General features: G+C 29.2%; 1 long non-coding RNA gene across 3 annotated transcripts; it reads left to right on the forward strand.

Annotated features, from left to right (window-relative positions):
• The first annotated feature begins 1,968 nt into the window (after nucleotides 1-1,968).
• LOC111624660 lies at nucleotides 1,969-4,175 on the forward strand. 3 transcript variants are annotated; one of them, XR_002756621.1, is made up of 4 exons: nucleotides 1,969-2,080; nucleotides 2,188-2,261; nucleotides 2,712-2,850; nucleotides 2,940-4,175. It is a non-coding gene; the product is annotated as an uncharacterized LOC111624660 (long non-coding RNA). The 3 variants fall into 3 exon arrangements; XR_002756622.1 differs by lacking the exon at nucleotides 2,188-2,261 and having other exon boundaries at nucleotides 1,982-2,080; XR_002756620.1 differs by lacking the exon at nucleotides 1,969-2,080 and having other exon boundaries at nucleotides 2,117-2,261.
• Nucleotides 4,176-11,278: the final 7,103 nt, after the last annotated feature.

The raw sequence follows: 11,278 nt of genomic DNA on the forward strand, positions 1-11,278 counted from the left end.
ACTTTTTCTGATAACAGTAGAGTCGTCTATGTAACTCCGTTTTGGGGAAAATTTTTGAATTGAAATCACGTAACTTTTGGTTTAGATTGGAAGTTTATATATAGTTAATCGAGGCCCTCTGCCCCTAAAATTTCCATATCTGCTCTCGAATTTCATCTGTCTAATACCATTCTCGATATTAAAAAAGGACATACAGACGGACGACAGTGGGAATTTATAGATACAATTTTTTTAAAATTGCAGCCAACAAATCTAAAAATATTGTCTATAGTTATCCGATTTTCATTCTGTGTTCTATAGTCGTACGGATACACTCTATATCCACATAGTCTTATCCACATATAATAGAGGACTTATTTTCTCCCAGCAAATGATTTGACATTTGCTATGATAATTTAAATATTTTAGATTGATTTATATTGTAGAAATTTTTATTTTTTGGGAGAAGGTTCAAAAAGAGAACCTTTTTCCGCTTGGAGACCATTAAGAATTTAAGTATTACCAGGATTGGGATATTTTTACTTTGGAAAAACCTTTAAAAAATTAAAAATTGATTCGATTGGATTAGATTGATGGAATGAACATCGCAATACACAGGCAATCTGCTGTCTTCCGAGAAAACTTTCTATGAGAAACTGGCTCCTATGATGCTAGACACGTGAAGTAAACCCGGAAAACTTCATGTGGCCAGCCCGTTGATCAAGAGCGAACCAACAACTAACTGCCAGTGTTCAGTGGTTTTATTTATTTGGCCACGATAGATTAAAAATTGAAGCAGACGACCGGATGGCCGAAGAGGTTTAAATCTACAATTCGGGGGATCCAGAATGGAATCCAGACGGTCAGAAATTTTTTATGGGACATCTGTCTCGGATATGTCAAACTCCGTGTCTCACCCCATTGCAGAAACTGGCAGAACTCACGATAATATGGAAAAAACCGTCTTCAGCCCATAGGACAGAGTTAAAAAATGAAGCCTTTTTTAAACTTAATTTTTGTTGTATAATATTTTTTTACTTTTCTGAAACCTTTTATAATATAATTATTTATTTTTATTCCCCATTCATTTAGTATGTTAACAATAATGAAGAAAATTCTTTATGTATTTATTAAAATTAATAAATAAGATTTTTTAAAATTATGACCTTATAAAACTTTCTTAGATAATAATTTTAATATTTTTTTTTACAAATTTAATCAAATGAAAATAAAAAAGTTTCAAATGAACTAGATAAATCTTTTCTATAGCAATAACACTATATATATATAGTAAACAAAGATACAAAATGTAATTACAATTCTAGCAAATGATATTTACATCTAATGTAAAATATATAAATAAAAAAGATAATCTAATATTTATAGTGAACGTAAATTTAATTTTATCGAAAGTTCAAGAATTTTTAGAAAATTAATTTTAAAAAAAGGTTTTTTTCCCCAGCATAAAATATTTAAATTTTGTGTATGTTAAAAATTAATTTTTTAATCTGCTCTTTTAAAAGCAAAATATAATTTAAGTATTTATTATACATTTTAGAAATTTTGTTTACTTGTTTGTTTGATTAGGAATTCTTCGATCAAACAAACAATGAAAAAAATAGAAAAATCGAAATTTTGTTTATAAGCGACTTTCTAAAGCAAAGACAATTCAGATTGATCAATTTAAAAAAATGATCAAACTTATAAAACACATAATTAATCGAATAAGTTTTTTCTGTTTAGAATTATTTATCTATTAAAATTTTTATATAAATAAAACTGATTTATATATTTTACTTTATTGTTTTATTTTTAAATACTTTTAGATAGATTATAATACGCATTATAACATAATGCGTGTTATACGTTGTTCCTAAAATTATATTATAATGTAAGGATCCAATTTCTATAAAAATATTACAAACATTTAACAATGTTTTCTGAAATTTTTTATACTTATGTATAAATTATTATTATTATTATTGTAGAGATAGATTACATACTATTTGGTTTATGCCGACGCTTAGTGCTATGCTGGGCCAAAGTCAACTAGTAGCTGCAGAAAAGCTGTGATTTGTATTGTTTTGTTGGTGTATGGTTTGTAAGTATTTAAAAATTTTCTTTCTGACATATGTTTAGTATTGAAGCCATCTGTAATGTCACCTATGTGCTGTTGTGAAGATCTAATGTTTCTACATTTTTGTGTAGTGCACGTGACAACTATACAAGAAAGAAGTATGGGTGCAGTAACTACCTTATCTATTCTCCGCAGACAGTTTCGAGTACCGTATTTTATAAATTTTTTGTATATGTATTTTGTATGTTTTAAGTGTTTGGTATAGCTATGTAAGTTATATTGTGTATGTGATTTTGTTTTGATGTCTGATTTGTCTGTGATTATGGCTCGATCAAATTGTATTTTATGTATATTGCTTTTTTAAGACTGTGTGAAATTCATATGTAGTATGGTTCTTGGGTATGTAATAGTGTGTTTGTGTGCGAGCAATTTGATGTATTATGAGTATATTTTCTGTTTGATTATATCCATGTAAGTAGTTTGTTTGTACTAAAAGCTTACAACTGGATATGTACAGTTTCATGCAAGTTGTGGGTGGCATTTTCTATAATGTAATTTATAACTGTTATGTCTTAAAATGTACTTGCTGTTGTTTCTTATATTTATAACCTGGTCTTATATGATAATCATAAACTCTTTCGTCTCTCCAAAAAAGGCACTCCCGAGCCAGCCAGCAATTTGACAAAATTCTGCAAACGTAATCCAGGATAAGATCGTTAGATTTCTATTGTGAAGCTCTTTCCAGGTCCGAATGCCTGATGGTGACTCTATTTTGTGTACTGTGTTATATAGAGGTCAGTGTTGTGTAGGTTTAATGATATATTGTTTTTGTCTGCAAGAGTTACAGCTTTGTATAACTGATATTTCTTATTTTTGTTTGTAGGAAAGATTTATTATATCTGTGAAGTCTCGTCTTCCCTCTATGAAAAAGCGTCAGCTTTTCTGTGAACGACTGAAAAGGGCTGGCGCAAGAAATCTTGGCTTCCTAAGAAAACGATACCTGAAGAAAATCGACTCACCAACACATTTGAAATACAAAAAGCACAAACAAGTTAATAAGTATTACATATTTATTGCCAATAAATAGTACTAAATTAATTATATAAGAGTAAAAGTAAACATAGCTAATAGATGTCACGTGCACATATAAACACGTGAGGTTCAATTTGACGTTTTCTCATAATGCGTATGAAGGCTTTCTATTTGTCAAACCTATGCATACATAGATATGAAATTTTCTAAATACAGTACAGTGCAAAGTAATGGCTCTCATTTTCGTAAAAATCGATTTGGATTTTGAATTCAAGTATTTTAAAATAATAAATAATAACATATTAAATTTTATTTATTTGTTTTAGAGTTTAATTCAATCATGTTATATTATTACGCTTTTTTACGAAATTGTCCTGCCCTCAAATTATGTCTTGTTCTCTCATACTTGGTTGCTCCGATCCTGCGACTGATAATAGAAGGCTAGGTTTATAAATAAGCTAAATTAGTTACAGCTTAGGGCCTGATGCCACAAAGAGACTCGTTTCAGCCTTATCCAGAATTAATTTAATATTATTTGATAGAGAATGTAAGATCTCTTTTATGCCATAGCTTAGGATCACGTGTTTAAATACAGTTCTGAGGGCAGTGTTATGTTTTGTTAACGTTCGTGTTTTTATTTAGAATTGTTTTAGTTGTGTGTGTCAAATATACAGATAACTCTAATTGAATATATCAGTACTGGGACATGTTTTGATTGCTTTAAAGACTGGTCCATGAAGTTCTGTTCTGCTTGCATCCGCTAGCAATGTTCCATTCCTTTGTAATGTTTATAGTGTCAACAGTAACGTTCCGCTATATAAGCTACCCGTTTGGTTTCTATCTGACCTCGCAGCGGTCTAATGGAAAGTTCGGTTTGTGATTAAACTCGATGTTCTTCCGTTGGTCAAGAACCAATAGAATTGTATGATGGTATCACGTGTTCTGTATTTGATGCAAGTGCTCGATCTCATCTCGTACAAATATAAAGTAGAGAATATTCGAGCCGTGGATGATAAACTGTAAAACATGCTGTAAAAATTATCTAATTTTGTATAACATTGGATTAAAAGGTATAAAAATAAAATGTTAAGAAGATTTTTTCCAGAAAACGTGGAGTAATACATCTGTTTTATATGCTCGTATTTAATCCTTCATTCAAAAAATTTGATGGTAATTTTTTGATTTAACAAACGATAAATAGCAGCTAACTTCGAATTATATTTTGATATACTGTATACGAGGTTATATGCTATTTACATTGTGGAATTAGAAATATGTTTGTTTTTGTCACTGTAAGCAAGTATCTATTCGGACGCAATGGCTATTAACTGTTAAATACGCTATGAACTGTTAAACTGTAACAGAATATTGTTCGACGACCTTTAGCACACCTCAGCGAAATTTCAACGTCTAACGGGAGTGGACTACGAACCAGCCTTTAAACTGTATTGCATTCAACTGAGTTTAATCTGTTCTGTTAGCCCCTGTTTGATTTTTGCTTATTCTATGAGTTCTGCTTGTTAGAATCCTAAATATTTGTAGATTTTGCCCTCATTCTTGGATTCGATGACATCTTCATTTCCAAGTGCAAAGTCCTTCTTTAGGATCCTTTTTTCGATGTGAAGTGTTTTGCGTTTTTCCATTGACATACAAACTCTATTTGTATGTCAATGGAATGAGTGCATGTAATTTATAATACAGTAGTAATTTGGCTGTGTTGGAATGAATACACAGGAGTTTTATGACGTCCATATACATCATACGATAAATACGTATTGTGTTGTTCTGTTGTGTTTGATTTTGTATTCATATTTTGTGTTGTCTAACGTATTGGGTAATGGGTTTGTGGTCAGACAGAACCAGAGTGTATGTATTGTAAATCTGTCTGAAAAATGCTTTAATTTTGATTTTTTATGTGTGTCGTAAAATTTAAAATATGGTGTTGTTCTCCAGTGTTGCATTGTGCTTTATAAAAATGTTACGTACTATACTCTACGTATAGATGTAGTGTATGCAATAATTATGAGTGTAAAATACTATCGAATGTTTTCCTTTAATCTATGTATGCTACGTCTAGGTTTCTCTGTGGTTTGTGCACTTGTCGTAGAATAACTACGAGTAACTGTTATTTGCATCTCACAAGATTTCTACGAAAGTCTTTTTATTGTTTTATATTATTCTACATGATATATTTTGTTTGTGACGCATGAAGTGAGTGCTCTTTTAGAGTGTAAGAAGCCAGGTGATTGATCTGTATTGTGTAGGGTTTCTAGTGTTTCGTTTTTGTAGGCGATATTCTGTATAAGAAATTTTACCATGTCTTGTGGATTGTTGATTGTATGTGTAAAGAGATTGATTAGTTCCTAGTGTAAAGATGTAACATTTTTGTTCCAGAAATTGTAAATGTGGTCTGCATCAGGTGTCTTCGAACCGTGTGACTTTAATACTACATTTTAGATGTTGTGTATGTTTATTTCGATGCAGGGAATAATTGGTGTCTTGTGCATGTTTTCTTCTTTTTCTTTGATCTTCTTACGTCACTATTGTGTGTGATTAGATTGGCCTAAAGAGCAGACCAAGATCTTGTGAATTCTTTATCTGATTGGTACGCATTGTTGTACTTATTGTATAGTGGATTTGGTATGTAGTTGTCTGTAGAAAAGTGTCCCGTTGTTTGTGAATAATTTATTTTGCTGTTTTTGTAGCGTCTTGTATCGTTTTAGTCTTTATGACTTGACTGCAAGTTTTCGTTTGAGTATGCAAAACTGTATTGTGTTATTTGTGCTGTGTGTTTTAATTTTTCTTAATATTTTCTCAACTTCTTTCGTTAATTTTGGTGATGTGTTGCTTTTAGTGTATTGTGTCAGCCTGAAATGTTATTTATGTGTTTTTAGCCCTCCTTTCCAATCATGCTTATAATTTATATAATTTGTACATATTTTGATTGTTTCTGTTTTTGGTGTATTTAAAACTGCAGAAGTGTTGATTCCGGTTGAGTAATATGCATGAGAGTTTCTATATGGTGATGTATTTAGTGAATGTTTATTGGAATAAATTTGTTAGAGATATTTACAACGAGTATTTGATCTTCAGTGTGGGCAGTATTTCTCTGTGATGATTTTTCTATTCTGCAATTTGTTTGATATGTTCGAGTGTTGTTTGTTGAATAACGTTGTAAATAAGTTCTTTCTGATCACAACCCTTCGTTCTGTAACAAGTAAATATGTGTATTTTTGTGTGAATTCGTCATGTAATGTCTGTCTGTATATTATCATGTGTGTTGTGAGAGTGTAATAAGTACGGATTCATTCATTTCCTGTGTCCACTTCATCCGTTGGTGTGGTTTTTCGACCTTGATCAGTTGCTGAATTGGCACTGAAGAACTTTGGCTGAGTTAGTATAAGTAAGGTCTGAGATGCAGTACTTGGTTGAACCAGTACTGTGTTCTGGGACACTGTAGAAGATTTTTCGAACGTGGACCTCTGCTTAATCTACGAACGAGGACCTTGTTAACCCGGTATTAAGCTGAAAACGTGTCACACCACTTTTTCTTCCCCAAAAGCGGACATGCTTATATATCTAGTTTTTATAAATCAGCCGTCTCTGATATGCGGAACAGACGGTGTTTAGAAGATGCATCCTAGATCAAACGCTGTTTTTCGGTCACTCTTTGATTTATTTCTTTCCATAAACCATATTGGCGTGGATAGCTCTATTGAAAGTTTATGATTTTGCCGATATCATACCTCAAAGTGTTCTCCAATAAAAGTATCCGGGAGAACACTTTCAGGTAACTCAATATACTCTTGGTACCTTTTAGGTAGCACACTGTAAATTTCCACATGTCTGGTTACATTCTTAATATCATATTTCGACTACATTAATTTGATTTTTTTATACAGATTATTTTTATTTTTCATTTTTGGTACATTTACCTGATTCGTAGATATTAAAGTTTGGGAACCGATACAGAAATCAAGGTTGCATTAGATTTTGGAGACAAGTATTTGGTGCTACGACAAGTACTGTACATAAATACGTTTGTGTGGACGCCATTTATAATATATCACAGCGAACAGATAAAGCGAAAAATTTTCTTTGTTAGCAAAATTTACCGTTTTGAACCTTTGTATGAATGATAAAAGTTCAAATAGATGGTTTGTTATTTAAAGTTCAAAATATCCAAATTCTGAACCACACACACCGCCAGACAGCTTAAAGTTGTCTGGCGGTGTTACAGTACATTCGGACACATTGAGGTACTGTACAGTACTTAAAGATGTGCTCTTAGACAGGTATGATAGCTGTCGCATTGAAGTGTGACATCGGCATTGCCCTATTGTTTATTGAAATTACTAAGCTCTCTTACTACAAGATGGTGATTAGAAAGACACTAATTCTTATACAAATATTAGTCTACATTTATAATATATATGTATATATTTTTAAATTTAAGTTTTATTTATTTACCAGAAATAATAATACGGTAATTAAAATTAAACACGCGACCAACATAATATTAGACTAGATTATTCTGAAATGTTACGTATAAAATAAGCTAAATAAAAAGTTTATTGACCATCATTTAAAAATAAAAAAGGATGAAAAACTGTTGAAATTCTTTTAACAAAAAAAAAATGAATTTATTAATTTTTATTAATATTTTTAATCATTAAAATGAATAGTTAGTCATATTTGGTTAAATGTTTTAATCATTTTTATTCGAAATTACTCCTGACCAGGAATATTTTTTCTGTTTATCACGGTCAGAACATCGTTCCTCATTTTTTATCTAAACTGGTCAACCCAATTGAGGGTCGAGCTTGCCCTTAACGAGGCAAATTGAGGTTAGTCGTTCCGTCCATCGTTTGCGTATCTTTGGCTAAAAAAATCACTCAATCAATCAATTAGTATTTTTTTTCATGCCCCGGAGTTTGAATTTCAAATGAGTTAAATTAAAAACAAAATATCTCGTCTTTCTCATTTACCCATGCAACAAACATTAATGATTAATGATTTACTGCGAAGGCAAACATCATTCGTATGTTAATATTTTAAGGGTTAAAACTAATAAATAGCGCGATTTCAAATTTAAATCTATTTATAAATACTTAAATAAACGCGTCAAAGTCGAATCATTTTCAGAAAAAATGATTTCATATAAAATATTTTTTACGTGTTTATTTGACAAAGACGATTTGAACCAATAAATTCTCAAAAAATTCTAGAATAAACAATGAAAACAAAAAGTATTATGTTTGTGAAAATTTGACATTTTTATGTAACAAAAAAGGAAAAATAAGTTTACTTTTTCCGATATCGTTTCGCATATTTTACATCATTAAACATTTAGTATGATAATGTCTTCTCTTGAATCATATCTTACAGCATTAAATTAATAAGTTTAGACACTTATGATATGTGTTATATATTAAGAGTAAAAATACTTTTCTCTTGATATGTTTGATTTATTACCTCTTCGGAAATGAGATTATAGCTGTTAATAATAATATTATACGTGTTTATTTCCGGAATGAGTAAATACTTTTGTTTATATGCTACCATTCAAATTTGTATTAACTTTGAAGGAATTAGATAACTAGGTACACGAATTATCCATTGATCAACGGTTTATTACCAGTGACTTTAATGATTGTACAGGAATTGTAAATCTGTTAGAATTTGATGTTAACTCTGAGGTATTAAATGCACATTTAAATATAGAAAATTGCAATTCAGTAATTTAAAGAAGATATTAACTTATAAAGTTCTGCAAAATATATATATATAGGCTATATATATTGATTGATTGCCTAATAAAATATAATTATAAATATTTAATATTTATTTATATACATTGTTAAAAGTAATATTGATTAATGGAGAATTTATAAATTTAAATACAAAATCTAAAGAATCTGAGTCTATATATATATATTTAAAAATTTAAATTAATTCCGTAGATAGAATAAAAGTCAACAATTTATATAGGAAAAAAGTTTATTTTTATATAGTCTAGCCTATAAATGAAACATTTAAATGGGTAATTGCAAAGAAATTAATTTAGATTATAAAATGATTAAACAGAGGAAAATTATATAAGAAAATTTCTATAAATATCAACGATTTACTCTATGTTATATCTTACAATATAGGTTCGAAATACATTTTAATGAAGATTGATTCAAGGCATGGAAATAGACAAAATTAAGTGCATCTCCGCCCATTCCTAGTTCTTAAATCAATGGTCGTTAATATAATTATATCTCCAACCAATCTTCTTTAAACTATATATTGATGATATCTTTCCTATGTACATTGAAGCAGATAACAAATATCCATTCGATAATTTTCATTTATCTTAATAACGTTGTTAAATTGACTTTCAATTCATATTCCATTAAAATAAATATTACAAGATTTTTATATACCAATAATAAAGTTTGCCTATTTACTTTAGCTAACTTAATTAAAAATTTATTGTATATATCAATAAAACGATACTAAATAAATATTTTTTAATTAATAAAAGTTCAAAGATGCTTCTTATACGAGGGATAAATTCTTATTTTAATCAATGAAGTAAAAATTCCAGCAACGAGTTGCTTAACTTTTCCGGCAACATTTAAAACTGCGTGTATGGCGCCATCTGTTACGATATTTTATTAAAAGAAACTTTTTATATTTTTAATTATTATAAATTAGCAAAAAAAAACTACTTAATTTTAAGGGTGGGGATGGGTTTTATTAAAAAATTTTAAGTGCTAGTAACGAGTAAAATCGTCATTAAGTCCAACCCAACTCGAGACATGACATACGTTTCTCTTTATCTCCCCACCCCCTCGATCTTTAACCACTAAAATTTGATAGAATCAATCTCCCTAATACACAAACCACTCTGCAAAACTTCAGGAATGTTCGACAAAAAGCACAGGTGTTATTAAGCTTCAAACAGGGTGAACAAAATCGTGTCCCCATACACAAAAACATATATATATACGTACATACAGAAAAGACCCCACGAATTTTTTTTTATTTCTCGACGTTTCAAGGTTCCCCCGAGTTAAAAAATGTAAAAAATCTTGGGGAGGGTCATTTTTTGACCGATCGCCATACTTTTCCTCTGTTAAGTAATATATATAACAGAGCCGGGAAAATAAAAATAATAATAATCAATGTTTTATTTATAATGATTTCGAATAAAAAAAGTTTTAAAATATTTTTATACATATTTAAAACTTTTTAATGCAGTCATTAATAAATAAAAGAGATTATTTTAAAAAGTATCAGCAAAGTATAGAAGAAATGATAATTTATATACCATAAAAAACCTGTTCCATAAGATTTTTATTTCTTTAAACAAACATTAGATATATCGGTAAGGGTAAATAAAATTACTTTTAAAGATTTCTAGGTTTAAAAGAGTTGAAATTAATTTACCTGATAGTGAATCGACAATATAAGAGTTGTAGTTCTTTAGAAAAATTTACAAAAAAAAAGTAAAAAAGAGGAACCAGTAAATTACCATATGAATACAGAAAAACAAATATTTTTCGCTTGTTAAGTAATTTGTTTACAAAATTTTAAAATCAGTTATTATCAAAAATACAGAATAATTTACGATTTTTTAAATAAAAGAAATATAAAAATTATTAGAATATCTTCTTATTAAACATGATATGAAAATATTTTTCTGTACGCATATTTTATAAAATATACAAAAATCTGATTGTTTATTTACTCTTAACTTAATTAAATTTTTATATAAAATTCAGTTGTATGAGGCATTTTATATCTATCTTAATATAAATTTTGTGGAGTTGATTAATGAAATAAGGCGACTTTCCAAGGAAGGTGCCTTTCAAGAGAACTTCCATGGTAAATTAGTTCATGTGCAAGTGTTATACACGTGAAGAAATCCGAAAAACTCCGCGTGGCCACCCCGTTGGTAACATATAGATTAATTTGATAAATTGTATAATTAAAATATTAAATAGATGATTAAAAAAGATGGAATCAATTAATTCAATTAAGTAACAGTTGAAAAACTTTTTAAGAAGAATTTAAACTTAATTATTATAACATTAGGACAAGGATTAAAATAGTTAAAAAGATTTAACTCAACTTTTTCAGTGAACAAAAAATTAAACAAGATTAAATACTTTGTCCATTACTTTGTATAATATATGC

The sequence above is a fragment of the Centruroides sculpturatus genome, unplaced genomic scaffold, assembly GCF_000671375.1.
Source record: "Centruroides sculpturatus isolate CEXI.00-Female unplaced genomic scaffold, Cexi_2.0 scaffold133, whole genome shotgun sequence".
NCBI lineage: Eukaryota > Metazoa > Arthropoda > Arachnida > Scorpiones > Buthidae > Centruroides > Centruroides sculpturatus.